The sequence below is a fragment of the Falco punctatus genome, assembly GCF_963210335.1.
Source record: "Falco punctatus genome assembly, chromosome: 13".
Lineage (NCBI taxonomy): Eukaryota > Metazoa > Chordata > Aves > Falconiformes > Falconidae > Falco > Falco punctatus.
This window is the reverse complement of record NC_137593.1, coordinates 3314983-3332924: the sequence shown is the minus strand read 5'-3', so window position 1 is coordinate 3332924 and position 17942 is coordinate 3314983.

Sequence of the window (17942 nt, the reverse complement as noted above, 5' to 3'; positions counted from 1 at the left end):
AGACACCTTGAATAGAGCTCCTCCGAGAAATACCTTAGGACATGCCAGCGAGGATCAAGCAGCGCTGACTGGGGTCCAGGTGGAGAGTTTATCGCAAAGCCACAGCACCCTGGCAAATAGGTTTGTCTAAAGCACTCCGCAGACTTTTCCAGCCTGGGGCTCCAGCCGTCACTGCAGAAGTGCGAGAGGAAGAGGAAAAAGCCAGGAAAACAAGTCTGAGCAGGGTTATTTCAGTTGGCATGCCAGCTGGTGGATGCCAAGGTGGATGCACGGAGAGATACGTGGTACATGACTGCGCTCACACCCTTGCTTGCAGAGCGATGGCGTTTTGAGAAAGCACGTTGGAAAGAGTCCGAGCAGCTGAACAGCCGACTGACCAAGGCTGCTGGCCTTGTGCAGTACTGACCGGGGTGACTGCATCCACCAACACAGTAACCACCACCCCAGGTCAGTGTCAACCGTCGGGCTCGTGCTGTTTGTGTGGCTCGTCCCCTCTGGAGCATGCTGCTTCCCCATGCAGGAAGGCGAGGGTAGGGGGGTGGCAGGTGGGGCGAACAAAGGAATAGCAATGCTAACCTTATCATTTTGATTAAATTGATAAATTGATACAGAGACCAAGGTGAGCTTGCCCGGCCAGGCCTGAAGCATATGCAGAGTAACGCGGTCTAAGAACCTAACACGCATCCCTAATTCCTGACATCATTTCTCAGACCAAGTATCCACAGAGGACTCCCAGGTATTTCAGCTCCGAGATGTTATAATTTTGTGTCAGTGTCAAAATTCCAACCTTCCATTTTGTGTGTGGATTTGGCAGCCTGAGTGACTTCTCCACTGCCTTTTCAGATGGCCTCACTTTTCTCATCATAAACCACAAAAGCCACATGAAATACACGAGCACACAGTTTCTGTGAGCCAGTTCTAATACAAATTATTTGTCACAGAAACAACTAGCTGCAGCTGCACATTTGTAGGCACATCCTTCTGTATGTTAAGTGAGATAACAGGCCGGGATGTATGTATGTTTTCTATCTGAGTTCTTACAAAATATTTACCACCGATCAGTGTGCAGTCTAGATATCTCTTTTGCTATTTTCTGTTGCCTTTCTGCTAATTTTTCTTTTCATCTTTGTATCCGGTAAGTAGATGTAATCAATTTAAATGAGATACTTCTATCTCTTGCCCAACAGTCTGGATCTTGCTATCTGTTAAAGGACTTGTACTCTTCACAAAAAAAAGTTGATTATTATATCAAAAGTATCTTTTAACATGTGACATATGATTAAAGCTGTTATATTGCTATCCCAAGTCACAAAACCCAGCTTCACCTCCATTTGCTTCACTTACACACACCACGTATGCCCTCTGGCAGATGAAAAACACTTTTAGATAAGTGAAAAAAAACAAGAACTGAACGAAAAACAAGTAACTTCTGCTACTTATGCCATCGTGCATTGCTTCCTTGTAGAGAGAAGTTGCAATATCAGAGCAATAATTTCAGACCAAATTGGACTAGTGGGGTCACCAATCCTCTTTAAGAGGCGCCGTCTCCCAGGAGGGGGGCAGCAGGTTTTATTATGCTCTGTCTCTGGCTAAGCGTTGTGTAAATTATGTGATAAAAGCAGATGGTAGTACTCTTTCTAGATATGGTTGAAAAAATTGGACTTGCTTAGAATAGTCCCTGGGGCCTTTTCTTGGAGCATTACTCCACAAGGAGAAACAATTATTTTACTTTTGGCTGCTATTGTCTCCTGCTGAGGGAATACATGTACAGTAATGATGAACTCTGTGAAGGGTGAAATGAATGTTGCTGCTGTTTCAGTATATTCAGTGCTGAAGAGTTCTGGCTCCCACGGACCTGGCAGGACTTTGCTAGCTGTAATCACACACTGGCTTGAGTTTGCTTAAAAGCGATGCTTTATGCTGTCACCTGGCTGGAAGGCACCAGAGCAAAGAGCTGCTCGGCAGTGCAACCCTTCACAACAGAGTATGCCAAGCACATTATTTTACACCACCTCAGGTGACACTAACAATTTATTTTCTAACCTTTATTAGTAAATTGTTCTTACCAGTGCTGAGCTCAGTTATGTACCATCAGGCCCTACGAGCTCAGTTTAGCACCGTTCTACGTTCACCCATATGGTTTCCAAGCTCAGCACATAGCAGTCTTGCATCTGTCCACAATACACATGGGATGCCTTAATTATGCAAAAGCATCCTCTGTGCGGTTTGACCCAGCCCCACTGAAATGAGCCAGATTCTTTCTAATGGCTCTGATGGGAGGAACATAGGCCCCCAAATTGGTGTACCCATCAAGGAGAGCGCTGCACAGAGGTGCCTCTTGGTTTTGGGTGAGATCACAGGCTAAAGCTCCCAATTTCAACCAAATGAAGCCAAGCAACAGCAAATTAAATTAATGATGGAAACCCACCAGCCACAAAGTAGTGGAGGAACTGGCAGCAGCTGTACATGTAATAACAAGAGGGGCACTGACTCCAGAAGAAGGATGACTCACATTCAACATAGACTTACCAAACCTTCAGTTTAGTCAAGCCAGATCAAGAGACTGATTGTGGCCACCAATGTGTCAGTGGTTAAAGGCCAGAACATTTTCATGGATTTACTATTTCAACATTTTTCCTGACATCAGACTTATTTTTGAGTAACCACAGTCACAGAACAGTCAAGGGTTGGAAGGGACCTCTGGAGATTAGCTAGTCCATGCCATCTCCTCAACAGTGAGCAGCCTGTCTATTCCTGTCACATAAATAGCAGCCTTCATTGTATAATTGAATATTCTTGTAATATTCCACCTCAGGCATCAAGACTGCTACAATATTCTGTTTTAGACTTCTTTTCCACTAGACTCAAGTCACTTAAACTTTTAATCATAGGTCATGTTTTCCAGGGCTTGATCATTCCTGTCCACTCTTCTGGATTCCCCAGTTCATTCACTCCTTTATTAAAACAAGATGCTCAAACCTGGTGTGAGATGCCCTAACTGCTCCAGCTCTCACCTCCCCAGCACCAAGCCAATCAGGGTGACTGCTTAGCCTTTCTGACAGCCTAGCTCCTCGTTAATGCATGCCAGCATGTCAGTCACTTCCTCAAGCTGCTGGTGCTGCTGATTCCACCATAAGCCCACGTCTTTTTCTGCAAAACTACTGTCTGGCAAGTTGCTTGTTTTTGCTGAATTTGAAGGTATTTGGAAGGCCAGTAGCCTACAGCTTGCAAACAAGGAGTGTTTTTTGCAAGAGTGACACATCCTAATAAAGTCAAATAAATCAGTCATTGATTTGAGGAAATGAAGATATTTAAAGATATTATTATCATTATTACCATTATTATTTGTGGAATGACATGGGTTAAAACAGCACATGAAGAAAACGGATTAGAAAAGCCAGAGAGCATCTCCTATGCAGCAGTCATCTACCCCATCCCTACAAAAAACAGAAGTGATGGTGGCAAGTGGAAGATACCCACCAGCCAGCCAGCCCTGGCACCCCCAGGGATATGAGGATCCAAAAGTGGGATCACACTGGTGGGTCCCAAACCTACACAGAAAACCAGCTGCTCTGGTCAGTTATTAAAAATTTCTGCTAAAGACAGTCAAGAAGTGACTGACTTGAGGAGCACCAGTGAAGCAGCCAAGACCCAGATGGTGTTACCCTAATCCCATCATACAAGAGCCTGGCCTCACGGGGGAGCAGAAGTGTCTTAAAGACTGTGTACTAAGAGTCCCTACGGCTTTTCCAGATGTAGATGATGAAGACACACTGGAAATCAGCACATGAAGAAGTTGCCCAAGTCCACAATAATCTCATCTGTGCTACCACCCCCTCTTTTTCCATGAGCCCCATCACTCCAGAGCATATACTGGGAGAGAGCTAGTACCTATCTATAGTGGGATAGGTGGTGATACTTTTGGTGTGTCTGGAGATTCACAGCATAATTTTGGTCCTGTAAAATGGTGCTTTGGGTGTTCTCTGAACAAACAAACAAAAAAAACCCAAAACAAACAAACAAAAAATCAACAAAAACCACAAAACTTCGCTCCCCCAAGCACTATTCTCCATTTCATGACTTTCTGAAGAATATGGCATTTCTTTGGGGGTGGCTAACTTCTTTCCTATATTCATGGGTAGTTGTTTTTGTTGGGGTTCTTTTCCTGTTCATGATATTCCTCAAAGAGAGGATGCCTAACATACCTTTTCCAAGCAACTTTGTGTAACGCATAGTACTAAAAACATACATACTGCAAACACATTAGCTCACCATGCTCATCAGGTACAGAGTTCACAGAACAATGCAAATGCCAGCTTTATACTTTGTAGAATTTCCAGAAAGCTGCCATTTGGCCAGAAATCATCTTCAAAGTTAATTTATATCAATACACAATGAGCGGCTCATCTCAATCAAACCTATCCTTAAATTTATACTCAAATGACTCATGATAACACACAACTTGTATTTGCACATAGTTATATCAAATCTCTTCTTTAGCTGTACAAACACTGGCATTCTACCAGTTCTTATCATTTGCCTGGCTCTCTTGGTTTGCAGTCGGCACCCTTGTGCATTGATGCTGTTCACGTCCTTTTCTTTTACAGGCGCAGTGAATCCCATTAAAATTCTCCATGTAGTCGTTCATCCCTCTTTATCTGTTTTTCATGAAGCTGGGCTAGCATTCTTTCACAGAGAATAAGAAAGGGGAGGAGGAAAGCACTAGATACCATTTACCACCTACTTTTAAAGAAGCTTCCAAATTAGATTTAAAGTAAATGTTGACAATAACATTTTTCTACTCATCTTAGAGGTGTTCATATTATTTGGTAATGGGCATGGATACTCTTAACACTTCCTTCTTAATGTATGCACCTTATCAAAAATTTTATTCCAATATGCTTGACTAATACAAAAATATATGCACAAGGCTGGTCACTTACCCAGTGTAAGCATACAGCTTCTTGACCCCAAATCACACAATAATTTCCACCGAGCAGATGGCTGGAGATCATCTAGTCCAACCCCACACCCACAGCAGCTCCACTACAGTAAAACCACGTTTCTTAAATCAGGTAACGTGCCCTTAGCATGGACACAGTCCTGCCCAAGCAGAGACTGACAGTGCCAAGGACTTCAGTAGATGGCCTCCACCTTGTTCCAGAGATGATACCAGTTTCGTTATCTTACAAGCTGGACGCGCTGTTGTCCTCAGATGGACATGGTCACTACTGTGCTATTCGCTGCAGCACACCAAAGACAGAGGCATGATCCTGCGCGGTTTGCAGGACTTTCAGCTCTATGTTCTGGACTGGTGTGTTACCAGCTTGTCACAGTTTTTACTGAATTATAAATAAGTACATAGTCAATAGTTTTATAGAATTAGTGTTCGAAAAAACAGGAAAACTTAACTGGAAACCCGTTCTTTGTTTTTCTCTTATTACTCATCATGCTTCTCTCATAAAAGTTTTGCTACAGCACGTACAACTCCATTCAAAGGCAATTAATTCTGATTAGGTATGCACTGATTTATGTGCTCCTGATTAGATAGAAGAGTAATCTGTTTTGAATTCAATGTTCAGATTGCATTATACTATTTCATGTCATTCATCTCATTAGGAAGTGAAAAGGGTTGCTTCACACAGAACAATCACTGAATGAAATGTGCACTGCTATGAAATGCTTGCACTCCGAGATACTGCTAGGAGAAGCTACCATCTAAAGGATTACTCAGTTTATTTTCTTACCTGTATTCCTTTCACTAAGATAGAAGTCACAGCAATTAATAAGGATAAAGTTTAACTTGAAAAAGAGAGTCAGTTACCCCAAACCATTGAAATTAAAGATACGATGCTGTTATGCTTAAAAACATCTTTGATTTCTTTGTTCCTATCTTTGAAAGCTGTTGTTTGCCTCAAGATGTGTTGTACTACCTACATGAAGCATAGGGGATGCTGCAGCTCTGCAGCTGGGTGCTGTGCTGAATCCCAGGCATCAGGGACAGGACAGCACCAACCCTCAGCTAAAGACTCCTTCCCATCCCACCGTCCCAAACAAAACTGAAAACCACTATGACATTGTAACACCTGGCACTGTGGGCGTTTGTCTCCCAAAGAATCCCTCCTCTTGGCTTTCTGGAAGTGAAAAATAAATAAATAATTAAGGCTTGAATCTCTAACAGCCTGCTTAAGCTTTTGTCATACTTGCCATGATCTAGACTCCCAGGAAAATAAATTCTTTCTGAGCTCATAGCCCTCGGTTACGATCTCATTGATTTAATTAGAAAGGAACAGTTTCCTTCTACAGCCAGCAGGCAGCCAAAAGTATTGGACAGTTAGCAAGAAGAGGAAAACAGCTCAAAGATATGGTTAAAAACATCTGGGTAAGAAAAAAAATGCAAATAATTTAACAAGTTGTGCTAGAAAAGGACCAGGCCAAATACTGAATTTTAAACTAGGTCCCAACCAGAAGCTACTTTCTTCAGGTTTAACCAGTGTTACGGAGGCTCTCTTGGTCATGCTGTGTGAGCCACAGCTGGAAGCACAACCTCCAAAATACTCCCAGAATCTTCAAGCATCCATGTTTGCAAAAGGTGCACTGTTCTTAGGAAAAGGAGTACACCCCCCGGTGATCCAAACCCAGGCTTTTGGACTCACACATCTAAAACTTCACATACTTATCAGGAGCAAACAGAACCACCTGAAGCTTGTCTGCCTCTCGCAAGGAGGTAAACAAAATCCAGCCATTATATTCCAGAGCCTAGCTTGTGCTTTTGTCCTACGCACCACACGAGGCAGGGGGGTATTAGTTCACAGCTCTCATGAAGAATGCCACAATGCCACGGTGATAGTGAAAGAGAGGGGTCCTGAGCCAAATCCAGCTACTGAAACACCTCCCTGAGCCACTCGCACGTTTCTTTGTCCAGCAGGGACCTCTTCTCCTCATACAAATAGACGAGGAAATAAAGAGCATAACCTCAGTTCTGATTCAGCTGAAGGAATAAATACCCTGCTTTCTCTGGAGCCAAGTGAAGCTGGCTCTCTTTGTGTTAGCCTGAACTTGTAACATCAATTATGAACTGGAGTATATTTATTACTCTTCCTGAATGCTGGAACGCATAGGAGAAAATCTGTTTTTCCCATTTCGTACACCACTGATAGCAACAGCCTAATTTCACCAGTGATTTCACCAAAAGCCTAAAGGACTGAGATGTTTACGGATACAGGAGGGACACCAACTACCAGACAGAAGCTCTTGCTAGAAGCCCACCTTTTTTTTTTTTTTGTAAATAAGCCTTTAAAGCCCTTGTTTATGCAGGCAGGTTACAACAGTCCAAGTGCAGTGATTAATTACTCAGCTTCTTTAAAACTGAATAAATAAAAAAATGTATTATTTTTCTATGGGTACAGGCTCTATGCTTTGTCTCATGGTTCTAAGTCTGAAGTGGGAGAAGATTGACTTTGCTTAACCCATATATAGGGATAATTAACCAGGCACATTTAGTGATTCAGGATAATTAACTAGGCTGGCACAGAAACAGTGTTTATGCAGGTTGTTTTAAGTTACTCACTTAGGAGGGGTTTTTTCTGTGTGTTTCTGTGGGTTTGGGTTTTTTTGAAAGAGACTGTCAGTTTTATGCTGATTTAAAACATAAGACTTGCATCTGATTATTCAAAATTATATTTAGCAGCTCTGCAGTACCCTGAGTCAGCTCCCTTGGCACCTGAGGGTCATACCTTCCCGGCAGGCTGATTTATATGCCACTATCCCTTACAACCTTTCACCTCTCCCTTAATCTTCTCAGTCTCAACCATCATGATAACCTCTCCGTGTTCTAATTAAAGGCAGAAAATATATCAGCCAAGTACATCAGCCCCGTTGACTTACATAATTACTGTCCTTTCCTATTTGTAGTGAAATCCTACTCTCTCTCCAGGGTTTTCTTCCCAGCCACTTTTTCTAGACCTCTTTCACTTTGCTTCCTCCTATGACACTAGTGCATCAAATTCTGCTTCTGCTCAAGTTTACTTGCCTGCTTTCTTTCAGTATCTCCCTTTCCATCTCCTCTGAGACAATGTAGTCAACCCCATGATAAAAAAAAGATTTCCTGGTATTTTCATCCCTCAGAGCCATCCAGTGGCACAAAAGCACAAAAAGCTACAACTCGTATACGGTCTGTGGGAGGCAAACACTGAGAACTGGAAGAATTGTGTGCAACTGCTATGAAGTCAGGACAAAGTGGAGAATGGGAGCATCTCCTGTAGCACTGGAGATAGCCTAGCCCTAGGCAGTGTCTGGTTTTTCTCATCATTCACAACTATTGCTATGTGCCCCACATTCTGTACAGCTGCTAGGCACCTACAGCTCACTTACCTTCATAGCCCAACACACGCTTGGGCATGTTCCTCATCAACATAGTCCTTGCCCAAGACATTCACCAAAATGTGGTTTTGCTGTACATCAGGATTGCCCAAAGGTCACTCTCCATGGAGATGCCCGAAACAGCTTATTTTCTGCTAGAAAGAAATTAAACTTGTTAGCGGGTTTGATCATTGCACAATGGACGAGGACCCAGCCAAAACTGAATGAAGGAGGTTTCACAGTTACCTTTGGAGGATTAATTCCTCTGGCAGTCCTCACCCCTAAACCCACATACAGCTTCATCCCCTTGGGATGGGAATATCCATCAGAGAATGTTGACGGTGCACAGAGCTGGATGCATTACTGACTAGTAACTGGTGCCTGAAAACTTTTTTTTTTTTAATTGCTTGAAAATTTCTTTTTAACCCCAGATTATAGTAATGTTAGCAACATAGTAATCCAAGAAGCAGTGGCAGCCCTCTAGCTCTAAAGCAGATTCAATATAGAGAATGGAAGTAAAAAAATATTTCCTTCAAACAGAGCTTTTTACAAAAACTTTTTTTTTTTTTTTTTTGGCAAAACACCATTCTCTTAACCACCATTACAGTGACACACAGCCTGTACAGCAGGTCTTGCTCACACTCAGTTTACACCTTTATAACTTACAACACTTTCAGTGTATTCACTTCTATTTGCACCTTAATTGATGCACCAGGAAGCCTCCTGTTTGCTGGTATGAATCCTGCCTTTTACGCCCCTAGAAAAATACCCACAGTTAGATTATATTTTTAATGTCATTTTTATTCTGTACTTGGCAATGGCAACAAAACCAGAACACTGAAGAATTATACTTTTAAAGAGGAGTTTCTATCAAGCAGCTATTCTTGTCCTAGTGTAGTATCTCATTTTCTCAGCAGTTGATTAAAATCCATTCCATTCCACTGGGATACACCCAACAACACTCCCCTGATACAGAGATATACAGAAGAGATAAAAGAAAATAATATATCACTGGCAATGCTCAGAACATTGTTAAAAGCATATATTCAGTACCTACTTATCTTTTATGTATACAGATATCTCCGGTGACAAATAGCCTATTATGGGTATGATTGACTGGAAATAGAAAGCAAAAACTGGAAAAGAATACTGAATAACCTGATGAGCATTTGCTGGTCATATTTTACATTAATCCTCTAATTTTATGCATTTTGAGATTACCCACAGGAGAAAGCAAGGAAAGAAAACTACGTGCCCTTAATGTGGCTCCAGGTGAGAACTGGAGCTAACTATGAATCCCCCAGTAACTCAGCCAATAAACGATGTGACTCAGGTTTCCCACCGTGTGAGGGGGATGCCGGCAGCATCTCTAGGTACTTCTCCAGCAGCAACAGAAGGTCTTGACACTACAGGGGTCATCAGAGGAGAGAGTGAGGACTACATCAAAACAGGGACCAGAGCCCACACTGGGATGAGGTACTTAAAGACGGGGAAGAAGAGAAATCAATCGCCTTTGAAGGCCCTGAGCCCCAGGTGACCCCTTGCTGTATCTTCCAAAGCGACTGCAAGGGGCAGCACAGGGAAGAAAGAGACCACGAAACAAGGAAGGAATGGTGACCAAGTGGTTTATTCCATTTATTTGCCATTGGCTCGTCTCACACAGATTGCACCACCTATATCCTAACATATGAAGTTTTGTCTGTCACAAGTTTATAAGGTTAAACTCAACTTCATATTTATTTGTATAGAGGTATTGTGCCTTCTCCCAAACAGCGCAAGACAGACACTTAGCTAGGTGGCTGAGCTGGCATACCACAAACCCATGCAGAGGCAGATGTGAGACTAGGAAGGAACAAGCTTATAAATGAAGCTGATTTTAGCAGTTGCGTCCAGAACTAGAAGCACAGAGACAAAATAACTGCAGTCTTGAAGCAAAACCCCTTTCGACTCAAATACTTTTGTTTCTATGGTTAAAAATAAACCAACAAAAAACCCACCCAAAGCATTTCAAGATCCTAAGCATTTGTATATCGCCATCTGAATAACCGGTGTTGACCTTGCTTGTGCATCAACAGTGATGAGCGGAACCTGGACAGCGGTTGTCAGGACACTGCATGGCCTGACGGCTGCATTAAAATGTCAGAGGCTTATCTCTGCTTTTCTGAGCTCAAGGACACTTGTGCACAACACCTTCATATAAAAAGCTCACAGCTGAGAGTGAAAAATCCTCGAGCTCCTTCTTTTGATTTCTATTCACTTTTCATTTGGGCAAATTCCCATTCGTTTTCAGTGAAACGCAACCTGCAGTGTAATCACTGGGAGTTCTGACACTGACTTCCAAGGAACCAAAAGTCACAATTTAAAACAGCCTGCAAAGAAACTGAGAGTTTGGCATCAGAAATCCATACTGGGGCAAATCTCAACCAATGCTGGGCTAATGCTATGGACTGACTTGGAATCATACCATGTGCCTACTAGACCATTTTAAAGCAAATTTTCAGCAGTTGCTATCCCAAATATGCCATGGCTGTGTACACCGAGTTGTAATGGAGAAAACTGAAAAATCCCTGTCAGACAGAACCTGTACCCCACGCTCCTAGTGAACCAAGTAAGGATTCAGTGGCCGTACTGGTTATCAGGTCTTTTATGGCTTCATTTGACAGTGTACTACAAAAAAACGCACAGGCTTTAAAGAATAGTGCTTTCTGAGTACCTGTGTTCATTAACTCTTTAAGTTCTCAGTAGAAGTTAACCAAAAGTACTTTTGACCTAAGTACTTTTCACCTTCCTATCTATTTCTTCCTAGGCTTAAGACAACCATGTAAACTTTTTTCCTTACACAGGTGAATCTATAATTACCCAACTGAGATTTCTTTGCAGATTTTTTTGTGAGCATCCGCTACCCCCCACTGCCAAAAAGGAGATACTGCTGATCTAATCCTAAAATCACTGTTCCTGCTACCCAGCAGGTAATAATTCTTTTCATCCACTTCATTCATTTCACCTAATCAATCATCAATTCAAGAAAGCTCCTTGAATTTTTTGTATCTATCATCTACATGGGCAAGCAATACATATTTAGCTCCCTTAATATTTCTTCACACATCAAGTCATCAATCTCTCTAGTCCCTTAATCATTTTTGTTGCTCTTTTGTGAGTACCTTCTGGCCTTCCCAAGTCCTTCCAGCACTGGAATGCTCAGCCAAGAATGCAGCATTTCAACTGCACTCTCTGAAAAGGTTCAATAGATAGAAGTAAACTCTTCCTTTTTTAGCAGGCATCCAAAATCATAATTATTTTATTTTCCAGCTAAGGCCACTTTTCTGTTCCAAATGTTAAGTCTGCAGTGGCAGTACACAATGTCTGAAATTCACTGAATTAGCTTTTCAAGGTTTTTAGTGACTGTTTTCTACTATTTTGCTCTCAATTCATTTCTAACTTTTTATGGGGGAATTCAGGTTTGAAAAATTAGTGAAAACACCAAAGCTCAACACCACTGGGTTTGCTGCATTTCACCTCAAAAAGATGATGAAAGTAATTTGATTTCCATGCAAACATCATAAATCACCCTTTCATTGGTGATCCTTGTTGCATACTTTTGCTCAACTCATTAGGCATTGCCTTCTCGAAAGTAGACTGAGTTACTACCTCCCAATGATGCACTCCGTTAACGTATGACATACGTAGTTTGCGTATGGTGTTCACTGTAAAACAATACAAAAATTCCTCTCCTACTACCTTGGTAAACTGTATTAAACCTTTGATGGACCTGATTTAAAGTAAATTACTAACATCAGTTAGGCAACAGACTACTGTGACGAACAAAAAACCCGTGGCTACGGTCTTGCCTGATACCCCTTTGTACTGCAGGAGGTCTGCTCAGCACAGGGGGGCTGTCTGCTTCTCCAGAGTCAGCTGTGGGAGACTAGCTCAGCATCTCTCTGAGCTCAGGGAGAAGTATCATTTTAGGGCATAAACCATCTTACACCCAGAACTTGATTTTCCTGGCGCTGAGCTCCAAAGCCCTTGGCAATGCCTCCTTCCCAGTCAACAGCCAGAATGCCTCCTTTAACTCCTTCCTCGCACCTCTCATTTCACCAGGGTCAATGGTGCAAGGACCTGCCATGGAAGCGCTGTAGCCCTCAGTCTATGGCTAGATCCACCACCTGAATAAAGCGGTCTTCTCGTGGCATACTGGACACAAGTCGGCTTAGTCTTACCTGAAGCTTTGAAGGACATGTTTAGAGGGAAGCTCTATACCCCCTCTCCATCTGCTTGACACTTCTAAACCTTTCTTCTCTTCGGGCATGGGGTTTAACATGGAGACACAGAGTTTCGAGAGGGAAAATCATTCCTAAGTGGGTGGCAAGGGAGGCTGGGTGCATGCACACAGGTTATCTGCCTTTCAGGCTGAGTAAGTATCACCAGCCTATGTAAGCCAAACTTAACTGGCTTAAAATAAGGTTCATGATCAATACTTCGAACCTTCTGCTCATTTAAAGCTTTTAAAAGTCACTTCATCCCTTCCGCTCGATGCTTTCTGGTTTATTATAAAAAGGTGAAGGGTTTTCCCATTACCATCGCATTACCAATTACCTGAGCCATTTAGCCTCTTTGATGTATCCCTGCATGAATAAGTTTGTTCCCAGACTTCCTGGTCCTTACTTCTTTAACTTAAACTAGTTGTCAAATGAGCCATTTTCTACTTATGCAGAAGCCAGCTCATTAGTATGGTGGCCTGTCATTCTGTCATACCGCCATGACAAACAATATAGGAGATTAAAGAGCTGTTAATTGGCTGATACTGTTAGCAGCAATTTCATAGTGCTAATGTACCAAGAAAACATTAAAAAGTTGCTTTGATCAGACTATTGAAAAATTAAACAAAAAGAGGAAAAATTCCATATGCAGGTAACACTTTCAGTACGGGATTAAGGAACATTACTACTATATATCTATTGTAAAGATACTCTGCCAGCAAAAGAAAGTTCCTTACAAGTCACTCTTGGATTTGGGTACCATTAGTAAAAAAGAGTAGCAAAACCCACAAAAATATCATTAAAACATAAACTATGAACATAATTAAGGATATAGATACAAGAGCTTCTTATAGGGGTGGTACAATCCAGTAGGAGTAACAAGGTGCTCTGAACTACTCCATTGTGAAAGCCTGTGACAAAAAAAATTGCTAATGATCGCCCCAAATCAACTTGAAATATGACCACTTTCTCCTGAGCCACCAAAGATGAGTTAGAAAAAGTTGCAGTTAGGATACAGCACGCCTTTCAGTTACAATCAATTAAGCAGGAAAAGACAAGATAATAAGGGTAATTAACAACTTCTGGACTAAGCTAGGATTACAAAAATTAACAGCATTAATTTTGTTACTTTCAGTTAATGTATGCTTGGACAGATTTTAAATGGATGGGTAGCAGTAAGGTCAACGATCAGTGCTACATTCCCGTACTTGTCAAACCAATGAGAAAGAAGTAAAACAAAAGTAGCAGGGAACACATTAGCAAATTCTTCTGAAAAATACAGCAGCACTCACATTTTTGGGGGAGAAAAAGTGAAACAGAAAGACATAAACATTTAGAACCATATAAATGATACTCACAGTATGGTAAATATTGGGATACAAAAGCCTGGATGAGTTAAAATTCTCTTTTTGCTTGCCAAGGCCTTGCTAAATCTTCATCTTTCTTAAAAAAGTTTATAACAAGGGGTGGTGAATAACCACACTTGGGAAGATGTTGTCTCCTGCCACATCTGGATCAGTTCAGCGAATGAGTCGGAGCTGTTCTTTCACTTCAGCTGCTTTCACCTGGAGTTTTCTGGTTCCTGCAGGGAAAACAAGAAAGAAAACAAAGCAACCTTTGTGCTCTCTCCGTGATAACCATAGCACAGAGGCTGAGGCGATGCACGCAGCCTCCCAGTAACTGAAACACAGAGAACTCCTTTTTCAGATATCCTGAAGTGCTCAGGTATGGATCTTCTGTCCTCTGCAAGAGTACTTTTAATTACAAAACCACGTCATGGCAAAAAGGGCAAGTGAGCATGGAATTTGGCAAGCCTGTGTGGTGTTCAAATCCAAAGGGAAATCTGCCCGGTACCAACTATTGTGGGGGGAAGACACACGGGAGCTACATTTTATCAACAGAAACATTGAAAGTCAAATAAAAGACAAAGAGAAAAGGATGGATTTCTGGATTTCTGCTGCAAGTTTTCTCTGTCAGGAGCCAGTGACACAGCCCACATCGAAGGGACAGGTGGCCGGAGGCTGGTGGCGCAGGAGCCCCGGACCCCCTCCTGCCTGGCACCGCTCTGCTCCCTTCCCACTTTGGGATAGTCAGCAGCAGATAGGACTCTGCAAGACAAAAAGAAAAAATAAAAATATCAGTGAAGTGCCTGCTTTCAAGGTGTTGCACCTCGTTCCAACACCTTCAACTTGAGTCCAAGCCACTGTTTCCCCCATCACCTCCTCAAAGGCTCCAATTCTTCTCCTCAGGGGCTCTAGGAAAAAAATCATGTTTACATGTTTGGAGAGATCCAAATATAACCATCTGCTGTTCTACGGTTTTTCTGTATTTTCCTGATTGAATTTAACACATTAATCTTTGACACACTATTGTTACTCATTGGAGTAACTGATGTTGTCTAAAATGATGAGCAAGGAAAAGCATCGTATTGCAGGAGTTTCAGCTACCAGGGAAGCTACTGATTTCTCTTCAGCTACTTCCCAATTTGAAACACTAATTGAAATCAGTCTACTCCGTGCATCAACAAATGAAGGATAATTATGTTGTTCTTTCAACCTTGTGTTCAGAGATTACATTGATCTTCATTATATTAATAAGTCAAATTATTCCTTCATTTCTGCCAGCTTTATAAGTAGGGAATTATACAGGAAAGAACGAACAGGGATGCTGTGCATTGAATATACCCACCTTTTTTCTCTTGCTTGTTTACCATTAATGGTTATACTTCATCTGTTGCTTAAGAACATTAGTGTTTCAATGATCTTAAATTCATAGAATTATTATAGACTTAGATGTAGCTCTTAAAGACATAAATACAGGAATGGCTGCAGATTATTTTTTTTCCCAAATTCCCAGAATATAAACAATTAATTCTTGTAGGCTGTGAGGTGCAGATTCAGCTCAGTGAAACATAGGCAGCTATGCTTATCTGGGCCCATACATAGTCAATATAGGAGAAGCCTCAGTGTTCAATGAATTTGCAGTAAAGGGTTAATTAAAAAGGGAGCAATTGACACAAAAAAGCTGGAAGGACTTGGGGGAGGTAGGGAAGAATAACCTATAGAAATGCAATGAACATTCACAACTCTCTTGTTGAGTAAAGCTTTTGAGAATTACTCAAGCATCACTATTTCTCTGTTAAATCATGCTGTGTACTGGAGCTCTCTACATAAACAATCTGTTTTTAAAACAACAGGATATTTCAGGAAGCGTTTGCTGCATGTATTTAGCTCAGTATCCTCTTGACCACTAATCAGGTCCTGGAATTCATTTCTTTTTTACCTTTCTTCATTTCCCACAAATTGAATTAGACTGGTGGGGATGCAGATGGAGGAGTCCAGCAGCAGCATGTTGGGGTCTGCGTGGTCTCCTGGCCAGCCTAGGCTGGCTCAGCTGATGGCTATGGACTTGTCTGTTGGGCTGGAAGGAGATCCCTTTACTGTTCCTATATCAAAGCCAAAAAGTAGAGCACGTGGTCTTTCTAACATGCCTGCATGCAAAACTTCACAAACTGCAAGGTAAATTACTCAGATTATTTTCCTAGGGCTTTATACTTCCTGGGCAGAAGTCCATGATGAAATTACAGCCACATAACGTGTCTTAAAGCTTGTCTTATATGTTGTAACTTTTGATCATGAATTAGAAATAATATCTGTAACTTTAGCGTTGGACATTGCTTTAAAAAAAAATGTAATAATTAAAATGTGAAGTCACTTTCAGACATCGCAATCCAATGATTATTAATGACAAAATCATCATAAAGCTATCAAGTGTTCTGTTAATGACCTGTATGACATTTGCTCACACCAAAAGGGTTTGCATGGTTTTTGGAGAATAGGCTCAGACTTCAAAGTGATGTTGGGTAATTGGGAAAACCATCGCAAAAAACGTGGATACCTGCAAACTTCTGTATACGGGAAGGAAAAACCATTCATCATCTGCTGAAATATAGCATAGGAGTGAGTTATTAGGGAAACTAGAGAGAAAAGAAACTGAGGAATGCCTGGATGGCTCACCAGCTGAACAGCCTGGATGCTGCAGGAGAAGTAAGTGATGGCAGGAGGCAGCGAGTGTGGACACGTCCGTCCTCGGTGGTGGTGAGACCTCACCCCGAGTGCTGAAGCTGATAACCCAGGGCTGCAGCCAAGCAGCTGTGAGAGCTGGAGAGCCATCAGAGGAGAGCAACGAGACCAGAGCTCAGAAGTATGACCTGTGAAGAAGGGTGGGAGAAACCAGAGTCACAGGAGCAGTGGGAGAGAAAAACTTCTTTACCTAAATACATGCCTCGGGAGCTTTCAGGGTAGAGCAGCTGCTTCCAGCATACTCAAAATGCACTTTCTGAACAAGCTACCAGCAAAGTTCTGCTGGTAGCCTGGGCCTTGATACCCACGTTACCTAAATCAATCCTTTCATCTGCCCAGAGGATCTAGAGGAAGCAGTGTTCAAACTTTGCTGCATCCTCATGCAGCTATTTTGGACACTGCACGTGAGAGAAATTCCTGAAGAAACTAGCTATTTGATTTTCCCAGTAAGTGAGTTTTGTTGCAAAACGGTATCCATATAAAATTCTTGTTCTTTTAAACAAATGAAAGAAATTACCTGCAAGTCTACAATATTTTACAAGCAGAAGTCCTAACTAAAAACCGATTAGTCCAACAATATAAGAGTCCTACATGAAAAAAAAAATCTTGCTTTATACATAATTTCATTTCTACTGTGTTCAATTCTAGTTTTTATGATAGCTAAATAATGAGGAAAAAAAGTGGGGGAAAAAAACTTATTGAGAACAAAACAGTTTTCCTTAAGTATGCTATCCGTGTATAATAAAATGTAATATGCAGACTGCGGTAAATTTAACCTCTTATTAATATGAAGGAGAAAAATGAAAGCAGTCTAAGAGTGCTGTTAATGGGCACTCATTTAGCACAGATTGCAATTACAATCTACGCAGCAGTTCCGAGCTGTTCTACTGAGCTATGAACGGAGTTTATATCACAATTCACAATTTGAAGAGCATAGAACAAGAATAAAAATCATGCTCCTTCTTGTTAAATGACTAACAATACAATTTCAAGACATATTAAACATTAAATAACTAATCTTGCAAAATGCTAAACCCCTGAAGTCTCATTTGAAACCTCAAGGGCTTAGCAAACCGCACCACGAATCCCTGATCAGGGAAAGGTCTGACCAGCCGATGAGACCAAGTCAAACTTCTGTGCCGTTAGCTGTTTATCAATGTCATTTTTCCCCCAGGCAATTAACGTATCATAATGAAGGTTATTTTTTTGAGTCAGTCACACCAAATATTTCTTGAATGCT